General features: G+C 35.7%; 1 protein-coding gene across 4 annotated transcripts in view; it reads right to left on the bottom strand.

Annotated features, from left to right (window-relative positions):
• Window positions 1-5193: 5193 nt before the first annotated feature.
• Window positions 5194-24216, bottom strand: part of PRKCSH (protein kinase C substrate 80K-H) — a 1389498-nt gene continuing 1370475 nt past the window's right edge. For all 4 annotated transcript variants that reach the window (XM_044084622.1, XM_044084620.1, XM_044084623.1 and 1 more), the window contains one exon: window positions 5194-6526. The gene's annotated coding sequence lies outside the window, so the exon portion shown is untranslated. The remainder of the gene's footprint in view (window positions 6527-24216) is intronic.

Below are 24216 nucleotides of genomic sequence, written 5' to 3'. Positions count from 1 at the left end.
GCACCTAAACAGAAGAGAGACTGTTCGTGATGATTCTTATGGGGAATTTACTACCCACACTGATACTTTCCCTTTCTAGATGACATGTAAACCCACAAAAACTGAACAGGAAGAAAATAAACCCTAACAGGGTACTTATCTGAAACACGGCTTAGTAACCAGCATAGAAGAAACTGTTCAGACCGACATTCAATGATAGCGTCTGGACTGGTGGCAAAGAAGTTCTGAGGTATATACGTCTGTCACCTTTATGTCCTACACCTTGAGCAAAGAGCATGCGTATGATGTAAGTTGTTTATATATCCTAAGGCTTTGACATGCTGGCCAGATGTTGGGCTATCCTTGGCAGGGAATCCTTTTGATAAAGAATACTGCAACAGTGATATGGAAGGACATCAGAAGTTTCAATGTGCAGGGTTCATTTAAATACGCTTACAAAAATGTGATCTAATGAAATGCAAGAGTTTTCCAGAGATAGGTTACTTAGGGGAGAGAGAGCAACTACTTAAAACTAGGATGAATGCCCACAGACACAGTTACAAATAAAATGACTGACAAGCCAGTATCAGCACACTTTTCCCAGTCTAACAATTTTGCATCAGATATGACAGTTATGGTTCCTAAGAGGACATTTCTGTACACCTTTGAAAAGAACAATGGAGATGAATTCAACTGTTCAACCTGACAGTCAGGGGTTTGAACCTGGATATTGGTTTCAAGAGACACTACAATAGTAACTTTGCCTTTTGAGCCACTAATGGTGTACATAAATAATGTACAGTGAAGAGCAATTTTTTCTTTGCTTTTTTTCTGGTAATACATGATTTATTATAAATATACTCCGAATCCAAACTGCTGACTATTTAAGAAAATTAACAGTACCTGTTAAGAATATCGGGGTCCATGTTTTCCCACCTCTGTCTTATTCATGACAAGAGAATTACTACTGTCATACATAAGGCAACACACTGGTCAGATTTTTATAGCATGGCATGGCCCAGGATAAGTTTTAGTCTCTCTCTGACACACACACACACAGAGTCCAACCTACATTTTTTTCCACACTAGCATTTTTCAAGTTTTCTTCTTTAAGTCAATTCCCTTTCTAGGCACAAGTGGATATTTAAGTGCTGCATCTAACATCAGTAACTTAATAACAAGTGATGAAGAGCTTATGCCAGTTGGAAAGTTCAAGTAATTGCAAAACCTAATGTTGGTCCAATGAAAGGTATTATTACATCATGTCTGCATTTCAGTGTCTGTTTTCTCACTCAGAAGGTGATATTACACATTAAATTACTTGAATTCAAAAGATGTCAACTGTAATATATTTAAATTACATCTACAGACATTTCTCTGCATGTAACTATTTCATTTTAAGCCTTTCTTCGATTCATACTCGTATGAAATATCTACTTTTAAAGCATTCAGGACAGATATTACAAGTAGACAATTTTGGTTACTACAGATGTGTAGGGGGCATTACAAAGAAATTATTTCAGATGTGTAGAGATTTTGTTTATAAGAAAATACAACTAAGAAAGGACGAGCAAGATATCTGAATTTCAACAGCAACTGCCATGAACTGCGGCCTTAAGGAAAAACTTGCTCCAAGTTGTGTGTGGAACTAATTCAGTCTGTAGGAGAACATGAGAAATAATTTATAGTAAAACCAGAAAATGCAGGTTTAGCATAGTCTGACGTACAGTCTGAATGCTGCTAAGGGCTTACTCAATACACTGCTGCAAAGCAATGCACAAAGCTAGAAATAGGTCCAGCATGCATCCCCTACATGTGTTTAGGAATATCATTAAAGGCCAGGGAGTAAGAGCTTCAAGGCTAAATCCATCAGAGGAATGTTTTAAGAAGGAACTTATAGATTTGAAAGAGAAATTATTATTTAGAGGATATACAGAAACAGAGATTAATGAGAATTTGAAAGATGTTACTACACTGCGTATAGGTGCAGCAGCACCTTATTATGGTTCTGTGATATCTGGTCCTGATTTGGACCCCTCAGTTAATCTTGCTACTATCAGATTTCCCATATTTTTTACATCTGATAATCAGGAAGTCAGAGATATAATCTGTAAGAATTGGTCCATACTACAGGTAGATGATAGTATTAGGAAGATAGTTGGTGAACGACCTAAGTTCTTATACAAGAACAAGAAAAAACTTAAAAGATTACTATGCTATTCACATAATACTCAAGAACAATTGGATGATGGGAATACCAAACCATGTGGTGCATGTAATTTTTGTACTTATATAGACACATCTAGGGTTTTCTTCACCCTGATTTGAAGGAGGAGTTTATGCCGTCTTCCACAGCTAATTGTAAAACAACAAATCTTATATATTTGGCTGTGTGTCAGATTTGCCATTCGTTTTACGTTGGAAAAACAAATAGGATGTTTAGAGATCGTATACGTGAACATGTTTATCACATCCGTAAGAAATCAGAGCACAATGCCCTAGCTAAGCATGTCATGCGTACAGATGACACCCATTGGTTTACATTTAGAGTATTGGAAGTTATTTCTCTAGGCATACGAGAAGGCGACATTAGAAATCATACAGAGTATAGGGAGAACAATTGGATCATCACGATAAGAGCAGATGGGGCAAGGGTTTAAATGAGAGAGCATCCATTAAACCCTTGCTAAGGAACCGTAGGAATATAAAATGAATATTTTCTAAGAGGTCTATCCCCATTGATGTATAATATGCAACATATACTATACATTGCATATAATTTATATACAGGTATATATATATATATATATATATATATATATATATATATGTCATTTCATGACATGTAGGAAAGTTTAAGATATATCCAGGCAATTTCCTATATCATGATTAATCATGTTGAATAAGTAAGTGAGTCTTTCTATACTCACATGCAGTGAGTGCTACATATGAATATTTATGATTACATATGTTTGTCTGTTTTTTTATTATATATATATATATATATATATATATATATATATATATATATATATAAATTTGCTTTATATTCAGCTTTTATATAGAGAATGAGTGTTATTGTACTATTTATTTAATAAGTACAGTATTTTATGTACGGAGCAGCAAAGATTTTTGTATGGAATTTTAGTATACTGTGATATTCTTCTAAAAATTTCTTAATTGAAAGGGAGTCATGATTGGGCATTGACTAGTTTGAATTTGTTATATAAACTGCTATCTGTATGAACTAAGGTTATGTTGATCTGAAGAAGCTAATAAGCGAAAGCGCTCATCATATTTAAATAAAATTTGTGTTTTAAGAGAAGGCATTACCTGTTTTGCTCCGCTACTTTTACATTCTACAAAGTTTTACTATTATTTCAGCAACGGAGCATTTATTCGGCTGGCTGGCAGCCAAACTCTTCATTTTGGTGCTTACATTTTAAAATGTAATTCAACAGAATTTTGTTAGTCTATAATATAAATCCCTGTCACATACATAACTGCTCAAAAAAGCCATTATTTTATCACATATGCAAGAAAAATGTATGAAAACACAGTAAGGTGTTATACAGGCATAACTCCCTAAGTGTTATCTATTTTGCAGTTTGTCTTCCACCTTCTAAAGCTTTCTGGAATATTTTAATGCCCATCTTTATTAAGCATGGCACCAGTCAACAAATACCATTCTACTATCAGAAATACTGGGTGAACAAACTGACTTTTTGAGCTATGATACTGAATTGAAATTGCCTGGACATTGTTAATGATGGCGGCTGCCAAAAAAAGCAATTACTAGAAAATGGAAATCAAAGTCTAAACCTACTGTACTAGAAGTAGTGAATACAGTAGAAAGATAAAACTGGAAATGGGATCTTTAGAAAAGGGTAGGGCCAAATCACTGAAAAAAATGGGAACTGTGGGAACAATACATGCAGAATAACATTTTGGAGGAGGAATGAGGTTTACAAGAAGGCAGGATTTGAATGAGCTATGTAATGTTTGACTGACTAGACAGATAAGTGATGTACAATGTTTGCAACTAAAATGTGTCAATATGGTTTATTTTCTTTCATATAAATGTACGATTGCCTAAGTCATAATTAATAATTTAATAAAAATGTTTCTTGTTTAAAAAAAAACATTCTAAGTTAGCTAGATCATGTTAATACTTTATGGCTCCCACATCTGGGGTTCAGTTCTGACTTTTGGTTAGTTTCCATTTGTTGCTTATATATTCGCCATGTCCCTACATGGGTTTTCATTGAGTGTTTCACTTATCTTCAATCTGCCATAAATATGTTTCTTAGGTTGACGGACTACTCGCATGTCCTTGCAATATAGCCTCTGCCCAAGTATCAGGCAACAGCTCACAAGGGTTTGCAAGATCAGTTCAACTGCCAGTTAAGAAGTGATTTAAATAAATAAAATGAAACCAGAGAAAGGGACACTTTTACCAAAACATCAAGTTAAGTGCACTGTCTTACTAACCTGGCAACACAATCCCTACATCATACTGTCAAACTTGCTTTCAACTTAACATGGTCAGTTATCAGCTAATACAAATGTAGGTTATGCTATACAAACAAAGCCACTATTGTAACATATAACTTCCTACCTACACCTTAGGAGTAATACTTCAGTAAATGGGCACCCTCCTCCTCCAGTCACATGCATGTATACGTGTGCAGCTTTCATAAATACATGCACTGCATGAAATGCTACGCATTTTCTTCTCACAAGTCTGAATATAAAGCAAATACTGTAACCACAAACTATCTTCATACTATGGAAATGGAGTACATAATGTGCATATTTCTCCAGATCTATCAGGTCCACTCTTGCTACAGAATCTGAAAATACTTTCTGTGCAAAGGCTGCAAATTATGTATCTACTTCTGGTTACTCATCAAATGCAACTTTTAATCTGAACAGCTGATTTTGCATCAGGTCACATAATTTGGCCTAATACACGTAATGAACTACTGGTAAAGAACTACAAAATCAAACTCTCCTACAAGACAGTGCATGCAGGAAGGGCCCAACTTAACTTATCAATATATTCAAACTGATGAAACTTGAGAAATACATTATGCAGAAGCATCACGGAGCAAGGACGATCACCACACTTAAAATCCAAGTTGCTCTTGAATACGGTGCAATGTACGGCAACATTTTACAAGCCTAAATAAAAAGTCTGGACGGAATCAAAGATAACATCTTCATTTTTTTACTGTATCAAAACAAAAAGACAGTTCACAATTACAAATAAGTGAGGTAGCAAGAGAGTATCATGCTTCCAAATGTGCACATGCAAGACCAGTCTGCTGTTGATCATTGGGGAAAAAAGGATTTGTTCAGACTACATTTATGCAGTGTCAATGACCTTTTTAGTCACAGCTTAAAAGTAACATCCGCCAAAGATCTTTCCAACATGTCTACTATACTAACTACGATTCTTCAGGTAGTTACTATAGGGCAAACAGCTGCTGACATACCTCTCAACCTAGTAAAGCAAGAAATCTGGACAAAGCCATAATGAATGGGGGGACAAAGGCCCATAAATAGGGACAATTGTTAAATATTGCTGTTACAAACTTAGAAAGTTGGCAGAACAGGTTTTGCATTAGCATGAATTTTATAAAGGACATGAAGTCTAAAACAATTCAGTCATTATTCTGTAACTTCAGTCCTCAATGATTTGCTAGAAAACCACTTTTTTTTTTGCATAAACAAACCAAAAATAGGAGTCAAAAATCTGGGCATTCTGTGAAAATCTGGACAGTTGAGAGGTATGGCTGTTGACTAAACTGTTGAAGCAGACACTAAAGTGGCTACTGCTAATACCAACATTTCTAGTCAGTAAGCTTTGGAACGTTTAATTTCACAAAACTAATATGTACAGTTAAGACCAATAAAATCTTTCAGAAAAAAAAGTTAGATTGCAAACCTACAAAATATTGCTCCCAGCTTGAAACTGTGTAAAATACATTTTCAAAAAAGCTTTATGACAGAAGCAGGAAAAAAATAACACCACAAAAGGGGTGGCACATTTACATATACAAAAGCAAAGCAAATCAATCACACACACAGCATGGTCCATGCATATACAGAAGGAACACAAACATTTACTTATAGGTTATAAATTCAGTAGAAAATTCTATAGATTACAAATTACATCAAGCGATTTGTGTGGTCTTCAAGACAGGCAATTTTACAAAAATCATCCATAGAAAAAAAAATAAACAGAACAGCTGTAACCAGACTTGTGTTTGCCTAAAATGAAATATACGGGTACAGTATTTGGTCCTTCTGAAAGTCCAATAAACCTCTCTCTCTTGCTGGTCTAGTATTGCAATTGGAAACAGGGAAAACAACACTTGTCCTCATCTTTTAAATTCAAGGGAGATTCCTACGGGTTTGTCAGCAGGTGAGAAGAACAGTACAGATAGAAATATGCAAGAAAATGATGCACTCTGCGCAGCAAAAGTGGCTGAGAGATCTCCCAAAATCTATAAACTGGACTGTTTTCTATCTTCAAGTACATCTGCAGAAAGATGAAGAGAAAACAAATCAGCTGGCTTACACAAACTGATGTACAAAGCAGCAAAGAATTTGCTTCATTTCAGTGTCAGATAAACTAAAAATGAAATCTTAAAACAACTCAACTTGATTAAAAATGAAATCTTAACAAAACAAATATGCAGCTATCCTGAAGTAAGCAAATGGGTTATGTGTAACAAAACATGATGGAGAAAGCAGTAAGATAAGATGAAGAATTCTGAATTACCCATACCAGTTTTCACCTAGGTGTTTCAGTATAATGTTCATGCTGAACTTAAGAAGGTATACACTGAATATAAATGCAATAAAGGCAAGCAAATAGGCATGCTTGTAAGCAAACGGTCTTCTCAAACTGTGGAAGCACTTGGACATGCATCTCAACTCACCCAAACTAAGGTAATAAAAAAGCCTACTATGACTCAGTGTCCTGCTTTACTGTTTAAAAGGCTCAGAAGGCATGGATCTCACAGGACCTCCAAGTAGAGACTGAACAAAACCAAATACAATCAGGAGGAAAAAGTCTGTTTATGCATGTCCAGTTCTACTTTTCACATCATCACCCCCTCATTTTTTGTACAAGGGGCCACCAGGGTGTCGCATCAACTGTTGCCACTAGTCTTGATTCAATACCACACCCCTAATTACTTTAACAGCCATGCCTGAATATTACAGGTCTTCTATAATGCAATTCTCTCTCTTGAATGGCTGTTTTCATTTCCTCTTGCTTTCTTCTTGTCTCTTCCAAATCTTCTTCACAAAATTGTTTTCTGCTTTGCTAAACACGTGCCAGAACAACAGTAATCTGTTTTTGAGTTCTCTGTAATTCTAAGAGGAATTACTTTGGCTTCTCATCTGATATAGTTATTTCTTCGCCTGTCACACATTGTGTATCCTTTCACCTACCTTGCACATTTCATCTCAGTCACCTCTAGCATATTCAGCTGCTCTGCCTTCACTTCCAAGATTTCTGAACCAATAAGTACTGGCCACACCACTACATAACTGGCCAAATCTTTCCAGTTGGATTTATCTGCTAGGGTGAATTAAACTTTAATAAATTATCATTTGGTGTTGGGTTGTGCAAGGGCCTTTGAGGTCCTACTTCATCCATGTATACTGCATTCTGCTGCCTGGCCATCATTAAACTAGTGTGCTACCATCCTCCAGTGTTAGTGGTTATTCAGAATCTGGCAGAATTTCGACCCACAGGATGTAACCTGAACAGCAATTTAGCAGTTGAAAATCTTTCTCTGGTACGAAACCAACAAAACCCCTATAATCAGAAAACCATAAAAGTGAATCAAGCAATGGGGCGGTATAAAAACTTTATTCAAATCTAAAACACAAGCGTTTTTGCATTTGAAAACTGCTTCATCAGATGTTCAAAAACATTGACTCATACATATTTAAATATACAATCACAACCAATCACAATGGTCCACATGACTTGGCCACCTCCTTTCATACAAATTTAAAGTAACATCAATATAAAACAATAAAAAATCCCATATAACACAAACATTCAATCTCATTTTCACCAACAATTACAAATAATAAAATACAACAGACAATTGCTCAGATTTCCTGAAAGCTTTTGTTCTGTCCAAGTAGAAGCGTAATTGTCTGTGTATGTCCAAGGAATGCAGAATTCTTTCCCCTTTATTCTGGGGGTTTGGATAAAAAGTTGGCAAGTGAATACTTTGGTTAAGAGCCACACTGGATACCACCTTAGGCATAAATGAAGGGTTTGTTCTTAAGGAAACCCTGTCTTGGTGAAAAATGATGAAGGGCTCCACTGTCATTAGTGCCTGTTGCTCTGAGACTCTTCGTGCTGAGGTTATTGCCAGTAGCAGGGCAGTTTTCCATGATATATATTTTATCTCTGCTGTATTGGCTGGCTGAAAAGGAGGTAAAGTGAGTTTTTCCAAGACAAAATTGAAGTCCCAAGTAGATGTTGGTGCTCTCCGGGGTGGTCTTATGTTTTTAGCCCCTCTGAGGTACTGCTTTAGCAATGGATGAGAGAAAATAGGAAGATCTGTGTTGTAATGAGCCGAGATGGCAGAAGTGTGGATCTTAATGGATGAGAAGAATAGGCCTTTGTCCAGCATCTCAGTTAAATATTGTAGAATATGAGGTATGTTAGGGACAAGAGGGTCAAGGGTTTGAGCCTGGTTCCAGGCACATAATCTCTTCCACTTTTCTGAATAAGACTTCCTGGTGCTAGGCCTCCTGGCCTCCAAAATGACATCCATAACAGCTTTAGAGAGAGGTGTTGCCTGTTTGGCTAATGAATCTGCCATGCAGCCAGGGATAAGGTTTTGAGCTGACTGTGTAGGATCTCATTGTTTTGTTGAGTCAGAATGTGTGGAATTTGAGGCAAAATCCAAGGTGGGCCTTGAGCTAATTTCTTTAAAATTGGGTACCAATGTTGGCTTGGCCAGTCTGGAGCCATCAGAATCATCTATGGTTTATCTTGTCTGGCTTTTAGGAGAACCTTCGAGAGAAGAGGCGGAGGAGGGAAGGCATAAACGTATAGGCCTTTCCAGATGAACGAAAGAGCATCCACTTTCCATGCTTGTGTGTGATAAGTCCTTGTGTAGTATTTTTGTAGTTGGCAGTTCAGTGGGGAGGCAAAGAGATCTATGTCCGGGCACCCCCATTTTTGTATTATCATGCTGAAAACTTGTGGATTTAATTTCCACTCATGAGGATCCATGATGTTTCTGCTTAGGTCATCTGCCAGAGTATTTTTCCTTCCTAGCAGGAATTGTGGTTGCAGATGAACTTGATACGTTAGAGCTGTGTTCCACAAGGTCATGGCTTGTGTGCATAGGGGGTAAGAATGAGTGCCCCCTTGCTTATGTACCACATTACCGTGGTGCTGTCTGTCTTTAATAATAATTGTCCTGGATGCAGAAGGTCCTTGAAAGTTGTTAGGGCATTTTGTACAGCCAGCATCTCTTTTTGATTAGAAAAAACAGTAATACAGACTGGCTGAAAAACGTTTTACTGAAGAAAGAATAAAATATGTACAAACAAATAACACAAAATAGAGTAATCCAATTCCAATAAGCGCTTTCGTTTGGCTTGTACCAAACTTTTTCAAACAAATAAGACATCACTTCCTGTTGAATAAATAGGATTTGTCATTGATGTAATAATTTAATTAAAACTAAACCCTTAAAAAACAGCACATATCAACCCAAAATAGTGTTTAAAATTAATATATCAACAAGTGACTGAAGAATCAATAAAAACAAAATCATGTGAACATGTAAAACATATAACCAAGGGGTGTTCAAACCTAAAAAATGAGCCGTAAGATATATATATATATATATATATATATATATATATAAATAATCGATGCTATAACCCACTCATTTTTATAAAGCAATGCTTTATATGACTTTTAACGTCATACACTAGCAAAATAAATGTGCATATGCGAAGTGTGCTCGATGAAAAATATTGTATGGTAATGTACATTTTAAATTAGTCACATTAAATACTAAAAAATGCATATATAATATATAATCAAATACAAATATATGTTATATTACCTGTATAAATAAACTCCATAAGCGCAATTTTAACTGTACAGTGTGCGCTTTAATTAATACAATATCTAAAATCTATGAACTGGTCATGACAATATCAAGCGAAAGTGTATAAACTAATATAATATGGTGTATATAATAATACATATTATATATATGAAATATTAAAATCAATATAGGACTAAAAATATTCAATTTATTTGATCAATTATTAGATATCATTTTAAGAAATAATTTTATATTTTTCAATAATAATATTTACTTACAAAACGAAGGTGTAGCTATGGGGTCCCCATGTGGGGGCCTCTACGCAAATATAGTAATGTACATTTGGGAGAAAAAATTGTTTTTAATTCCACATTTTTTAATTATTGTAAAACATATTTGCATTTTTTAGATGATATATTTATTTTATGGTGTGGAAGTGAAGAAAAAATGGATGAATTTCTATTATATATTAATTCAACAACTTCCTTTTTACAATTTACAGCTACATCAAATAAAAATTCAATAGCCTTTCTTGACGTGTTATTAGAAAAAGACTATACAAATAAGGGATTCGCATCCAAAATATTTCGTAAGAAGACTTATAGTAATAGCTTCTTACATTTTGATAGTTACCATCTTTACACCCAAAAAAAAGCAGTCTTAAAAGGCCAATTTGTAAGGGCTTCTAGAATAGTAAGCAACAGAGATGATTTTAAAAGGGAATGTTTGAATTTATGTGAGATGTTTAAAAATAGAGGATACCCAGATAAAATGATAGATAATGTGATGTCTGAAATAACAACTAAATGTGATAATTTACATTTTAAACCATTATTAAATTCAATAGTTACTGTTGCCTCAAATTTAATGGGGGAAATAATACAATTATTTTGAACAGAGAAAAAGGGACTTCAGACTTTACTGGTGTTATCCAAAATAGTTCTAATAAATCAATTATAAAAGAAGGAAAACATTTTTCTAGAAGCTTTATCACTCTTACAATTCTGATAGTGTTTTTAATAATAATATTCTTAAGAAAAATTGGCAACTGATTGTGGCTGATCCAATCTTACATGATTACTTTGATAGCAGCCCATCAATAGTATAACAAAAGGGGCACAAACTTGAAAAAACGTTTGGAACATATACAAATTACTAAATATGGGAGAACATTTAAATGTGGTAGATGTAAATATTGCCCTTATGTGTTCGAAACGAAAAATCAATGGTATAAATATTCGTTTGAAAGAAAAACCCTGTTGCACTAGTGAAAAGGTTGTATACTGTGCTTTATGCTGTACCTGTACTATGTTTTACATAGGTAAAACAGAAAGAAAATTCAAGGAATGTATTGGTGAACACGTCAGAGCAATACATGATAGAAATGAATCAAATGCTTTGGCAAAACGTATAAATACACACCCATCCCATTCGTTTAAATTTGTAGTTTTAGATGTTCTAAAAATGGATGTAAGGGGTGGTTGCATGGCAACTATTCCTTGAAAGGCTTGAATTAGAATGGCAAATAAGGCTAAACGCACACAACTGGCCAGCATGAATAGCGCTATTTCTATAGCTAGTATTTTTGAAATTAAAATCTTTAGCGAGATAATGTGTGTAAATATATATATACTTACTTACTATTCATTACTTATTGGTATATTTTTTGTAATTTATTTATGATTGTAAAAAATTTCAATAACAATTTATTTTTTGAGAATACAAACATTTTACATATACATACATATATATATATATTTATATTTATATATATATTTATTTAATATATATTAATTTAATATAGTTATTCATGTTAATAATTTATGTTTATATTTTTCTATACATATATTTATACACATTCGTTATATTTTATTTGCATTTAATTTATATAAAAAATATTTTTAGTCCTATATTGATTTTAATATTTCATATATATAATATGAATTTTATATACACCATATTATATTAGTTTATACACTTTCGCTTTATATTGTCATGACCAGTTCATAGATTTTAGACATTGTATTAATTAAAGCACACACTGTAGAGTTCAAATTGCGCTTGTGGAGTTTATTTATACAGGTAATATAATATATATTTGTATTTGAGTATATATTTATATATTATATATACATTTTTTAGTATTTAGTGTGACTAATTTAAAATGTACATTACCATACAATATTTTTCATCAAGCACACTTCACGTATGCACATTTATTTTGCTAGTGTATGACGTTAAAAGTCATATAAAGCATTGCTTTATAAAAATGAGTGGGTTACAGCATCGATTATATATATCTCTTACGGCTCATTTTTTAGGTTTGAACACCGCTTGGTTATAGGTTTTACATGTTCACATGATTTTATGTTTTTATTGATTCTTCAGTCACTTGTTGATATATTAATTTTAAACACTATTTTGGGTTGATATGTGCCGTTTCTTTAAGGGTTTAATTTTAATTAAATTATTACATCACTGACAAATCCTATTTATTCAACAGGAAGTGATGTCTTATTTGTTTGAAAAAGTTTGGTACAAGCCAAACAAAAGCACTTATTGGAATTGGATTACTCGATTTTGTGTTGTTTGTACATATTTTATTCTTTCTTCAGTAAAACGTTTTTCAGCCAGTCCGTATTACTGTTTTTTCTGGTTGTTAGTTTCGTTGGCTCTTAATCTCTTTTTGATTGATGTGTAGATGCATTTGGTTTGTGGTCCATTTGCCCTGAATACATTTTCCTGCCATGTGTGCTCCCCAGGCGTAATCCGAAGCATCTGTTGTTAGAGTCTGCATGGCTGTGGGTGGAGTGAAAGGCTGACCCTTGTTGAGGTGACATGCCTGTGCCCACCATCGAAACTCCTGTTGCAGGCAGGGAATTAGTGGTATTACCATTTCCAAGCTGCGAGAGTGTCGAGTCCAAACAATTTTTAGGTACCATTGTAATTTCCTCATATGCAGTCTGGCATATGGAATTAGAAGTATGCAGGATGGCATGAATCCCAAGGCCTGCAGATTTTTTCTTGCAGGGAGTTGGGACTTTGTTGCCATCAATTGAAAATACTGAGTCAGTTGTCCCTGTTTGTCTGGCGTGAGATAAGTCATCTGAGCCATTGTATTTAAGCTGGCACCCAGGAATATTATCTCTTGTGAGGGCGCTAGTTTTGATTTCTTTTCATTTACTGTGTACCCTGGGCAACTTAACTGTTTTACAAACACCAGATGCTTTAGAAGAATGTCCTTGCTCTCTGCTTGAATCAGGCAGTCATCCAAGTATGGATATATTTGAATTCCTTTTTGTCTGCAAAATGCAATTACTGGTGCCAGGCACTTTGTGAAGACCCTGGGCTCAGTAGATAAGCCAAAGGGCAGTGCAGAGAACTGGTAGTGCATTGAACCAGCTATGAATCTGAGGTATCTTCTGCAATTTTGTCTTATAGAGACATGCAGGTATGCCTCTTTGAGGTCCAAAGTAACAAGCCAAGCTTTCTTGCCCAATATGGGAAAGAGCTGCTGTAGTGTCAACATTTTGAATTTCGGAACATCCAGGTAAGTATGTAGAGTGGAAAGGTCTAGAATGGGTCTCTAGGCTTTGTCCTTTCTGGGGACCAGGAGGAATCTTGAGTAAAAACCTTGTCCTTGTTCCTGCTGTGGTACTTTTTGAATAGCTCTCATGTCCATGAGGGCTGTAATTTGTTTTTGTGCTTCTGCCCATTGATTGTGACAGGTCTGGCATACCTTTTAGCCTTGGTAAAGTGTGAAAGTGGAACCTGTAAACTTGAGACAATATTCAGCACCCATTTGTCCTAGGTGATTGTTTGCCAGTTTTGTGAAAAAAGTGCTAGTTTCCACCCTAAAGGAGCTGCCAACAGGGAAGAGTTTGGCATTGGAACGGGAAAGTCATTGAGATAGTTTCCTGTAAGGTTGTGACTTGTCCTCACCTCCTTTGGGTGTTGAAGCACCCCACTGTCATGGTCTGTAAGATCCTTGGGGCTGAGATCTGCTCTTGGGCATCTGTATCTGCCTCTTTGTGGCCTGTCTGACACTGGAAAGGACCAATTTTTAGTAGGCCAATTTCTGCTAAATCTTGGAGGCTGTACCTGTAAGAAATCCTTTACTGTTTGCATAGATTTTGCCTTATCCTACATTTTCTTTAATACCTCCTCTGCTTTAACACCAAATAAAATAACTTGCTGTAAAGGAGCATCTAATAATTTTGCCTTAACATGATCTGGTAAGGTCTGTTCCTTTAACCAAGCATGCCTTCGAATCACAGATCCTGTAACGGTTGCTCTACAAGAAGTCTCTAATGAATCAAAACCACATTGCAAAGTATGTTTTCCCACTTGTTCAGCTGAATTCAATAAATTCTGCATTTCCTTAATGTCAGGTTGTTCTGCACTTGTACTCATTTTCTGTTTTAGCTGAGACAGTAAATATTGTTGATATTTAAGCATGTGAAATTGGCAGTTTAAACCCTCACTGCTAAAGCTGCAGAGGTGTAAACTTTCTTCCCCCATCTGTCTAATGCTCTGGAATCCCTGTCCGAGGGAACTGGATTTTTAGCTGTGGAGGCCTTTACCCCTTTAGGACCCTGAGAAATAGTTTCTGGGTCAGCAGCAGGGTTTCTATACAGAAATTTGTGTGAGTCAGGGACTCTGTAGTACCTATCCGGCTTGACTGGAGCAGGGGGTAGAGAATCTGGATTTAAACTGGATTCAGAAAACACATCGTCCACAATATACAACACTGGCGGAATAGCAAGGGGCCTGTGCTGAGGCAATAAAAGAAAATCTCTGAGCCTTTTCTTGGACTCTGAATAATCCTGGCCCTCATAGTGGAAATGCTCCCTCATGGTATGTAAAGTTTCCCCAAAAGAGTAATCATAAGGAGGAGAGGCTGAAGGAATAGATTCTTCAGCATCAGAGTCCTCATAGGGGGGTAAGGGATATCCCTGGTCAGAAGAGGAGTCGGAATATACAGAAATCTGGTCAGAGGAATCATAGTCTGTATCCTGCCTAGGCCTTTTATCAGGAGGGGGATGGGTACCCCCTGATCAGAGTAATTAAGTCTTCGGCCATTTTGAGAATCTGCTTTTTAGGTATGGAGGCCTGTCCAGGTGAATGCTGTACCTGCTTCTTTGTCTTTAAAGTTGCTTTAGACTTGGCTGTAGATGCAATGGTTAGTTGTGTAGGTCTGAAAACACCCTCAGAAGCCGATGCCTGCTCAGCGGCTCAGGACCCATCTGAAGGGTTAGTCTCCGTAGGCCCAACACCTTGAGTATCCAGAGGCCTAGGCAACTCCACGTGGGAGTCGGTTATGGCCTGCGGCTCTGAGGTAGCGGGTGTGGGGGCTGGGAAAGCACCTCACTGTGAACCGGCGACTGGCCTAGAAGAGGCTTCGTCGTCAGTTTTGGGCCTCAGATGCCTGTCCTTATCTTTATCTTTGCGGTTTTTGTGAATTCCGGTCGTCGGTTGTTCCGATGGCATGGTATAATTAAACCTTCGGCCAAAATAATGGCGTGCAAAATCAAATCAACGTTTAATAGTGCGTTTGTTAAATCTAGCACAAAACCGACAACTAGTGATGTTGTGATCTGGGCCTAGGCATGGAATACAGTAAGAATGAAAATCCTTATGAGGTATTTCCTTCCCACAAGAAATACAATTATTAACTTTTACTGAATTCGGTCTGAGGCAAGAAAAAGTTTCCCCAACAGGGTACTTAGCTTTATTGAAGACTTCAGATCTGAAATCGAATTTGAAATCTCAGGAGTCGGCCGACCGGCACTTGCGAACTGCTTTTGCTTTGGGCACCGCGTGGCAAGAAAGACTGAAGAAAATGGAGTCGGCTGCATATTATATACCACTGACGCCAGGGAAGATGTGACAGCAGCCGATGCCGGACCAAGACTTTGGAACTCTGGCCGACTGCAGGACCGCCTGACGGCAGGATAACCCAAGTGTAATGACTGCAGCAGTGAAACACGATGAACATCTTTCCCCTACTCATGGTCACTGTGAGTAGGGTACATTTTGGATGAGCATTTCCTGTTTTTGTTCCAGGCACAGAGGAGACATGGAGAAACAGGGAGTCCTGATGGACAGAGAAGGAAATAATACAGTGGTGAGAGAAATGGAGGAAAAAGCCAATATCAACACCGGAGAATGCATGCAGGATTTTATGAAGATGTTTCAAACAATTTGATGGTGACCAGTTGGCAAATAATTACAACCATCCAGTTGGGAGGGTTGCGGGATGATTAACTTAAAGAAATGGTGATGCAGTGTGAGCCAGAAAATGAAGATTGGGGGGGGGGGTATGGAGAAAATACAAAATAAGGATGCAGAGACAATCCTGAAGAACAGAGGGGAAATGGAAAAGAAAACATGCAGAGAAAGTAAAAGAAGACAAAAGGAGAGTAACAGAAAATAAGGCAGAAGAAAATAAACAGAGGTATGTGGTAAGGATTCAAAGTAAAGAAGACAAAGAAATGGATAGTACGCAGTGTGGGACACTTTAATAGCTCCTTTAGGTGTGAAAGCACACGAGGTAAGAGCATTTATTCTTATTAACAAAGAGACATTTTGTGACATATTTGAGACATTTTTCAATAAAAAATTATCTTGATGAAAAAAAAAAAAAGTAACACTGCAACCCATGGAATCGTGTGATAAAAGGATTATAAGCATGGGAAAAAAATCAGGTACAGTTTTGAAGAGGTAGAAAGAGACTTTGAAGGGACATTTGAAAACTTTATGTAAAGAAGTACTGGACATTGCAAAACGTTATGATAAAAAGGGGTTTATGGAGTGGTGGATGGGACTCCAGTACTGTGTTAAAAATAGAAAAAGTAAAAAAATTACATATACCAAGCATGATAAAATGTGGATGAGAATACACATGTTGGAAAATACCAGGGACAGCCAAAAAAATTTTTTTTGTGTGTGCAAAAGAATTTGATAAGTAACTGATTAAAAGAAAATATTATATTTGTGGGGAAATGAACATGATGCAAAGAAATAAGAACTGAAATGTTATAAATGTAAAAATTAGATGATTATGGACAGAGTGTAAAAACAAAAAGGAGTAAGAAAAAAGAAAATGAAAAAAAAATAGTAGTAGTAGAAATAGAACAAACATTAGAGTAAAAAATAAAGAGGACATAGAAGAAGCCTCTGAAATAAGTGATGAAAATGGCAAATTGGGAGATAGTGAAAGAAAAAAGAATCCTACTGGCAAAAAGGGTAAAAGACCGAAAAGGGAAGATGATATAACGAGAGAACTAAAAATGTAAAAAAAAAAAAAAAAAAAAAAAAGAGAGACTGTGAAACCTTAACCAACGTTTCAATGAAAAATGACGGCAAGAAGGAAACATATTTGGTTGCAATACCAGATAGAACAGGGTATGAAATGTATACAAATTTAAGGGATTGGCAAAGAGAGCATTTTTAAAGACTTTGAATGAATACTTAAATGAAGGTTTTATGTATGAAGAATTATGTAGTGGAACACCTAAAATTCATATGGGAGATGGAAGGCAATTACAATGGAGACCAATAATATTGCATAATAAGATCTTTATGAAAATAATACAAAAAAGATTTGAAACTAAAATGGAAAATAGAATGGAAGACAGTATATACATACTATAGAGGGGAAGGGTTGTCAAAAATTATAAATGATAGAGAGATTTAGTATATACATTATAAAGGGGAAGGGTTGTGAAGAATGATTAGTGATAAAGAGATTGTAGATGATACTATGAATAGAAGAACTGAAAAATCATGACAGGAGAGCTTAAAGCATTTGTTACAACTGGACATGAAATCCTATGGATAGTAATGGACTAAAAGTGAAAAAGTTAGGGAATGATGTATGTCAGCATACAGTAATAAAATAAAAATACTTGTAAATGGCTGGTTAAGCCAAGAGGTGCATTTGAAGAATGGTGTAAGACAGGTTGCCCAATGAGTTGTATACTCTTTGCATTAGTTACGGATGTGACTGTATGTGAAATAAATTACAAAATGAAGGAGGTGGGTTAAGAAGTCCAGTTCTTTTAACAAATGCAGAGGACATTATAATTGCAAAAAAACAAAACTGGGATAAAAGAAGTAGTAATTTGCACAAATGAGTGTCTAGAGGTGATAGGGATGGCTTTAAACAAAGAGAAAAGTAAAGGTTTAGGTGATTTAGTAAAGATAGAGGGTATATATTTTACAAGGAATGACATTTCTGTGTTTGGTATAAAAACTTGGAAATAAAGATACAACCAGAATTCAGTGGGAAACAATCAGCATAAATAAAACAAACTTATTTTCCTGGAGGAAATACACATTATTATTCAGAAAAAAGGTGTAACCGATAGATTCAGTACTGATGGGAAAATCAGCATACTTAGCAAGTGTTTTTATGCTGCCAATGGTATTTGAAAAGGAATTAATGCAAATATTTTTCCATTTATAATGGGGTTCTAGAGTAAACTCAGTAAAAACAGGAGTTTTGTATGTAAATAAAGAGGAAGGAGGTTTAGGGTTTATTAACCCAATGGTATATCCTACTTCATTTAATGTGTTAAAGTGGATAAATGAAAAGATGAGAGATTAGCAGTAAAACTGTATAAATACAAGTATGATAAATTTGGGGGTATAGTAAAAAAGGTAAAGGAGTGTATACAGAAAGGAATGAAATGTTACCAAGAAAAATATGTTTGTGGAAGATAAAAACTGATATAGAAAAAACAGAAAAGTATGGTATCAGAATGCAATGCTAAAACATTATTATGTAAAACCATGGGAAATCTAACAGATGAAAAAAAAATAAAGATATAAAAATAAGAAGCAAATGGTATAATCAGGAAGTAGAATGTCAAGATTTTTTGTAAAGACTGGTAATACACAAATAACCAGTAAATGGAAATATGCCATAAAAAAAGTGATAAGACTATGTTTACATCATCAAGAAGAACTACTGAACATGTGTTTTTGAAATGTAAGAGAGTAAATAAGTTATAAACAAAACTATGTAAAGAATACTTTTTCAGAGACATAAAAGTGGACAAAATAAACATGGATATGATTAAATATGAATATTATAAGAATAGAAGTAAAGAATATGTTAAAAGAACAGAAAAAAAATGATGTCACATGGGTTATATAGAATTAAAGAATAAATGAAATTATGTTTAATGGTAAATGATTTTATCAACAGTATCAAGTAAAATCAGATGGTGGTTATGGAAAAAGGAGCGGGGGGGTCTAATAGGTATGAAAATTTAGTTTGACTGTAAGGAAAATTATGAATGTGTGTAAGAAATATATTTGTATATCTATGCAGAAACTGAAAAAGAGACGTCAACAAAAGTTAAGTGCTGTGTTATTAAAGGGTCTATATTAGAAACTCGAAGAGTGTCTTTGAATACTTAAATGCCGACATGTAAAGAGTGAACACTGGAAACCGAGAACGGCCACTTCCGTGAATTTTTTCCCTGTGAGAAACTTTGGCAGTTAACGGGAATTGCCCTTTTCTCCAATGTAGAGCAATCTCAGAATTGGTATATTTAGTTGGGGGGGCACAGCTCCCCCCCACTTGATTAGGGTTTTAAACTTTGTTTTTGAGTTTACGGCCAAGTGTTTTCTTTACATGTTGCTATTTATATGTTCAAAGAAAAGGTTCTTCGAGCATATATAGACTAGTTATTAAAATGCAGAATAATATATTTAAAGAAATGTTGCAAAGTGAGCCAGAACATTAACGAGACATTTTGAGGTGGCATTATGGATAAAATACAAAGAGATGAGTAGAGTTTATACTGAAAAAATGATGGTGAAAAGGAAAGAATATCATATTCAGAAAAAGCAAAAGGAGGCACCAGGGGAGAAACAGGAAACAAAATGTGAGGCGGTAGTACGTGGTAAGGACTCAAAATAATAAAAAGAACTGGATAGGTATGAAGTTTGGAAAACTTTGGGTGTTGAAGCCTAGAAGGCAAGAGCCTTTATAAACAAAGAGGCATTTTGTGACATTACAATTAAGACTGTTTTTGCAATGGAAAATTTGATTGGGGGAATATGAAAAAAAACTGTAATCCTTGGAACTTATGTAATAAAAGCATTTAAAATAAACAGACAAGAAGATTCATGTACACTTTCAAACAGAAGTAGAAAGAGACTTTATGAGTACATTTGAAATGTTTATGTAAAGTAGTACTGGAAACTGCAAAAGCTTTATAACAAAAGGAATTTATGGACTGGTGAATATGAATCTAATGTTGTGCTATAGACAGAAAAGGACAAATTCATACATATTTCAAGTACAATAAATGATGAAGGAAATAAGGGTGTGGTAAAATACTCAGGACAACCCAAAGCATTTTTATTTGTGGAAAAAGACACTTGATTAACTGATAAAAAAATAACTGTTATAACTGTGGGGAACTGGGTCATGATGCAAAAAAAATGTGAACTGAAATGTTACAGAACTGGGGATTTGTGGACAGACTGTAAAACTGAAAATAATGAGAATGAAGGAAAAAGGAAAGAACAAAGAAGAAATATTAGAAGTGTGTGGGGGTGGAAGATAAATTAGATAAAGACAAAGCAGTAGAAAAAAAGAAGTAATGAAGGAAGGCTCTGATATACATGATGAGGAAGACACCTGAGAAGTAAATGGAAAAAATAATTATATTGGTAAAACAGTAAAAGATAGGAAAAGAAATTTTAAAGTATAAAATAAAAAAAGAAAGGAAATGGATGAAAAATACAGTAAGACTATAAATTCTAGAAAGCTAAAAAGGGAAAGTAATACTTTGAGTAGTTTCTGTGAATGTGAATAGTATTAAGAATATAGTAAGGAGGATAGGAGTTTTGGAATGGTGTAATAAATGTGATGTAGATGTAATTGTCTTAGAGGTTGCAAGGTTCTTAAGTGAAAAGATTACAAAGAGAAAAATTATTGGGAGGGCTAAGAAATTCAGAATATGGGAAATGACCAGTGGTTTGGAATATGAATATTTTGTAAAAATGCAGTAACTTTAGTAAGAATTGGCAGATTACCTATTGTATATTTAAAATGGAAAGAACAAATATATAGAATTATAGCACTGCACGCTTATGTTACTTACAAAGACAGACAAAGTTTATTTCACTAGATTTTAGATTACATAGTGATAAATATGATTTATTAATAGTGACAGGAGATTTTAATTCTGATTTGAGTGAAAAGTAAAAAGAAAGGAAACTACGTAAGAAAGAAAAATGTTAGAAGTTATGAGACGTGGTGAATTAATACTCTGGGAAAAATTTCATGTACTTACAGATGGGGTATTTATAGAACAGAAATAGATTTCAAAATATCAAAAAGATTAAACATAGGGGAGAGAAAAAAAGTTTTTCGGAGCATCTAGCAATATGGAGAGATAAACGAAAATAAGGAATATAGGCAAAGCAATAAAAAGGGTAAATAAGAAAACATGGGGTGAAGGAGGAAAGATATACAATGCAGCTATGGAGGGATCATACTACAGTGAGAACATTCTATAAAAATTGGTCTGAATGGTGTATTTTTAAGATTAAATACAAAAAAAATATTTATAATAGCAGTATGATGCAAGAAAAAATGGATACAGAAGAAGAAAGTACACAAAGATGCACTGGAATACTTAGAAAATAATGAGAGTATTTTTATAAAGAAAAGAATTGTATACAAATTAAGAGAAAATTAGAGTGTCATTATTTAATATCAGTGTATTTAAGAATAGAAAAATACAGTACTGTAATGAAAGAAAAAAATGGAAAAGGAAAAATAGAACACAGGAATATATTATGGTTATAGTAATAGAATGTGTACATGTTAAAAAAAGAAACTGAAGACAATATGGGAAATTAAAGACGTTTTTAGAACTAGAAAATAAAGAATTTGAAAAAAGATTTTTCTACATGAGCTAAAGCATTAGAGCAAGTGAATACAGAATTGGCTGCAGGACTAGATGGAATAAGACATGAAATGTACAAAAATTTGAATGTAATGGCAAAAATAATATTCCTTAAAGTAAAAGAAAGTACAGTTTTGTACCTACCATAAATGTAGATGTTCGAGTGTATTCACTGCTGCAGTCATTACACTTGGGTTATCCTGCCGTCAGGCGGTCCCACAGTCGGCCAGAGTTCCAAAGTCTTGGTCCAGCGTCGGTTGCTGTCGCTTCTTCCCTGACGTCAGTGCGCCAGGGGTATACAAGATGCAGCCGATGCCATTTTCTTCAGTTTTTCTTGCCCCAGATGTCAGGTGCCCCCAAACAGGTAGGCAATACATATTGCTAATAAAACATACATAAAAAGTAAAACCAAAACCTTCAGTTACCAGCAAATACACCACATAGGTAGTATAGGGTAGAAAGGTATAGAAAAGTCCCAGCTAAGAAAAAGGGGATGGAGGGAGGGTAACCTGGACTGCAGCAGTGAATACACTCGAACATCTACATTTATGGTAGGTATAAAACTGTACTGTGTTCATAGTGTTTCACTGCTGCAGTCATTACACTTGGGTTGAATCCCAAAGCTGAGGTAGGGTGGCTGGTTCTATATAGGATTTGGGGGGGCTATGAGGCCCTGCAGCACTGCAGTGGCAAAGGCAGCTCTGGATTTAGAATAAAGAGGCAAGTGATAATGTTTGGTAAAGGTGTGCAATGAACTCCAAGTTGCAGCCTCCAAGATATCTTTGGTAGGTACTCCTCTAAGATAGGCAGTTGAAGTGGCCGTTGCCCTGGTGGAATGTGGCCTAATGTTGCTAGGTACAGTTTTCCCATGCTGTGCGTAGCAGAAACGGATACAGTGTCCTATCCACTTAGAAATGGTCTGCTTTGAAATAGCCTTTCCCTGTGATCCTGCAGCATATGCTACGAACAATTGCTCAATTTTCCTGAAAGCTTTTGTTTTGTCCAAGTAGAAACACAGCTGTCTGTGTATGTCCAGTGAATGCAGAAGTCTCTCCCCTTTGTTCTGGGGATTGGATAAAAGGTTGGCAAGTGAACAGTTTGGTTAAGAGCCACACTGGAGACCACCTTTGGCATAAATGAAGGGTTTGTTCTTTAAAGAAACCCTGTCTTGGTGAAAAATGATAAAAGGCTCCACTGCCATTAGTGCCTGTAACTCTTGAGACTCTTCGTGCTGAGGTTATTGCCAGACGTAGAGTAGTTTTCTATGACACATTTTAATTCTGCTGAAATGGCTGGCAGAAAAGGAGGTAAAGTTAGTTTTTCCAAGACAAAATTGAGGTCCCAAGTTGGTGTTGGTGCTCTCCGGGGCGGTCTCATGTTTTTAGCCCCTCTGAGGTACTGTTTTAGCAATGGATGAGAGAAAATAGGAGGATCTGTGTTGTAATGAGCCGAGATGGCAGAGGCATGGATCTTAATGGATGAAAAGGATAGGCCTTTGTCCAGCATCTCAGTTAAGCATTGTAATAACTGAGGAATATTTGGGACAAGAGGGTCAAAGCTTTGAGCCTGGTTCCAGGCACAGAATCTCTTCCACTTTCCTGAATAGGATTTCCTGGTGCTAGGCCTCCTGGCCTCCTAAATGACATCCATAACCGCTTTAGAGAGAGGTGTTGTCTGCTTGACTAAGTAATCTGCCATGCAGCCAGGTTTAAGGTTTTGAGCTGGCTGTGCAGGATCTGATTGTTTTGTTGAGTCAGAAGATGTGGAATTTGAGGTAAAATCCATGGTGGGCCTTGAGCTAAATTCTTTAAGATTGGATACCAGTGCTGGTGTGGCCAGTCTGGGGCAATCAGGATCATTGTTAGCTTCTCTTGTCTGGCTTTTATGAGTACCTTTGAAAGGAGAGGCAGTGGTGGGAAGGCATAAACTTTTAGGCTTTTCCAGCTGAAAGAGAGAGCATCCACTTTCCATGCTTGTGTGTGATAAGTCCTTGTGTAGAATTTCTGTAGTTGGCAATTCGTTGGGGAGGCAAAAAGATCCATGTCTGGGCTCCCCCATTTTTGTGTTATCATGCTGAATACTTGTGGATTTAATTTCCACTCGTGAGGATCCATGATGTTTCTGCTTAAGTCGTCTGCCAGAGTATTTTTCCTTCCTGGCAGGAACTGTGCTTGCAGATGAACTTGATA

This window comes from Protopterus annectens, chromosome 9.part0 (assembly GCF_019279795.1).
Source record: "Protopterus annectens isolate FY-2018-M chromosome 9.part0, PAN1.0, whole genome shotgun sequence".
Taxonomy (NCBI): Eukaryota; Metazoa; Chordata; order Ceratodontiformes; family Protopteridae; genus Protopterus; species Protopterus annectens.
The sequence above is the reverse complement of the archived record's forward strand: the minus strand, read 5'-3'. Positions and strand labels throughout refer to the sequence as shown.